This window comes from Hordeum vulgare, chromosome 4H, assembly GCF_904849725.1.
Source record: "Hordeum vulgare subsp. vulgare chromosome 4H, MorexV3_pseudomolecules_assembly, whole genome shotgun sequence".
NCBI classification, from domain to species: domain Eukaryota; kingdom Viridiplantae; phylum Streptophyta; class Magnoliopsida; order Poales; family Poaceae; genus Hordeum; species Hordeum vulgare.
The window spans coordinates 70,502,849-70,505,954 of NC_058521.1; positions in this window are offsets into that span (position 1 = coordinate 70,502,849).

Genomic DNA, 3,106 nt, shown 5'->3' on the forward strand with positions numbered 1-3,106 from the left:
CCTTCGCACCCTGCCGCCCCGGCACCCCGACGCCCTCCGGTGCGTTTTTTTTCTTCTTTTTTGTTTTTGTTGTTCTTCTTCTTTTTTGCCGTTTAATTGTTAGATTAGATTATGTATGTAGTTTAGTGCTAGGTTTAGTGTTAGATTAGATTAGGTTAGTGCTAGGTTAGTTTAGTGCTAGGTTTAGTGCTAGGAAGAATAAGTAGAAGGAGGAAGAAGAAGATGAAGGAGAAGAAGAAAAAGAAGAAGAAGAAGAGGAGAAGGAAGAAGAAGAAGAAGAAGAGAAAGAAGAAGAAGAAGAAAGAGAAGAGAAGAGTAGAAGAAGAGGAGAAGAGGAGGAGGAGGAGGAGAAAGAAGAAGAAGAAGAAGAAGAAGAAGAAGAGGAGGAGGAGGAGGAGGAGGAAGATGAGGAGAAAAAAGAAGAAGAATAAGAATAATAATAAGAAGAAGAATAAGAAGAAGAAAAAGAGGAGAGAGGAGAAGAAGAAAGAAGAGGAAAAAGGAACCCCGACACCCTAGCATTGACCCTCGACCCCCGACGCCCGACGCCACTGACCCTCGACCCTCGACCCCCGACGCCACTGACCCTCGACCCCCGACCCCCGACGCCACTGACCCCCGACCCCCGACGCCCGACGCCACTGACCCTCGACCCCCGACGCCACTGACCCTCGACCCTTGACCCCCGACGCCACTGACCCCCGACCCCCGACCCCCGCCCCTGGCCCCCAACCCCCGACGCCCGACGCCACCGACCCCCGACCCCGACACCCGACGCCACTGATACCCGACCCTTGACCCCCGACCCCCTACAACCGACGTCACTGACCCCCGACTCCCGGCCCCCGACGCCACTGACCCCCGACCCCCAACCCCCGACGCCACTAACCCTCGACCCCCGATGCCACTGACCCTCGACCCTCGACCCCCGACCCCCGACCCTCGACGCCACTGACCCTCGACCCTCGACCCCCGACCCCCGACCCCCTACCCCCGACGCCACTGACCCCCAACCCCTGACCCCCTACACCTCTTCGGCCTCTTGTTTACCGAAAAGACCCCCAACGCCACTGACCCTCGACCACCGACGACACCGACACCCGACTACCGACGCCATTAACCCCCGACCCCCGACGCCACCGACACTTGACACCACTGACTCCCGACGCCACTAAGCCCCGACCCCCTACACCTCTTCTGCCTCCTGTTGAACGAGAAGGTGCTTTTCGGCCTTCCAAAGGCTGACGGGGTCATAGTTTTGTAAATTATGAGTTACGTCACATATTTTGCGATTATGTTAATTATAAAAACATCATATTTGTGTTGATCGGGTGAATTTCAATGTCCAGTTATTCGACGACCTCCACGTGCGTTGGACGAGCTCCGCCCCTGCGTTTGTTGGTGAGCACAAATGACTTCTCCTCCTACCCCCTTAATTTGCTTTGTTCCAGTCTTCATGCCGATGAAACTTGCTAGGTATAGGTTTCTTCAATCATGAGTATGCGTGACCAATATGCGTCTACCGATCGAAAGGGCGACATCTATAAATATGCATGTCTTTGCATATTTATAACCGCCATCCTTTCAAATTGTCTAACTTACCCATGGATAGCCCGAGTATGTGTAGATTGGGTTGGTTTTCCCGTATGATGTGCTCCGGATCCGATGCGGAATTTTGTCAGTGCCTCCCTGTTGTTCTCCGGGTACACATCCTCTCTGCTTATTGCCGATACGTGTATCAGGAGAACAGCGGGGAGGTGCTGCCGAAATTCTGCGTCGGATCTGGAGGAGAGCATGGGAAAACGAACCCAATCTACACATACTCGGGTGGGATTAGGACCTATCTTTAGCTATTAGCGTGTAGGTTGCATGGACGTAATAAAATTGACAAACTTGATTAGCGTATGAATATAGATGATGAATTATATATTTATTTCTTGTGTGCCCATAGGTAGCTAGGCAAGATGAGTGATCGTGCTTGGATGTACACTGGTCACCCTAGTCAGAAAGACATGACCCATGAATGGTTAACAAAAACTAGGGGGCTTGTGAGAGCCGCATTTGCAAATGGTCAGCAAAAAACATGGTGCTCCTGTCCCAACTGCGACAACTGGAAAAAGCAGGCAGAGTTTGAAATGGGTAAACACCTGCAGAAGTGGGGTTTTACGCCTAATTATATGATGTGGACTTTTCATGGTGAGTCTTACCAACGTGCTAGAGCTGAGGTGATTCATCTTCGCACCGACGAGCATGGTACCGGGATCAAAGACATGGTGCAAGACTTTCATGATGCTCGGGATTCAGACTATGAGATGGTGGAATCTGCAAAGGCCTTCTATGAAATGTTGGAGTTTTCAAAACATCATCTCCACGAGCAGACTGAGCTTTGTTAGCTGGATGCCATCGCGCAATTAATGGATCTGAATGTTCAATTCAACATAGGCAGAGAATGCTACGACGCGATGATGACGATATTTGGACGCTTTCTACCCAAAGGCCATGTACTGCCTGCAAACCTGTACTAGTCAGAGAAAATCCTCCGTGTACTTAAGATGCCCTATGAGAAGATACATGCCTGTGAGAATGGATGTGCCTTATTTAGGCTTGAGTATGCGACCTTGAACTTTTGCCACATTTGCAATTCTTCCAGGTATATTGTGGTAGACAACGGTATGGGCGAGAAGAATCAGACCAAAATCCCCATTAGTGTTCTTCGGTATCTGCCAATCGTACCAAGAATTCAACTTCTTTTGATGGTCGAAGAGACGGCCAGACAGATAACATGGCATAAATTGGGCAAAAAACCGAACTAGATGCGGATGGGAACAAGATGCTGGTACAACTTCAGATGGTTTTGCATGGAAGCACTTCGATGCATTACATAAGGATAAATCGGAAGATCCAAGGCATCCTAGAGTTGCCATCATCACGGATGGGTTCAATGTATATGGCATGACGGCATCACAATACAATTGTTGGCCTCTATTTGTCATTCCACTCAATATCCCACCGGAGAGATTATGAAAAGAAAGAACATTTTCCTGATGTTGATAATTCTTCCAAGAACGTTTTCCTGACGTTGAATGCAGCACAATACGAACCTCAC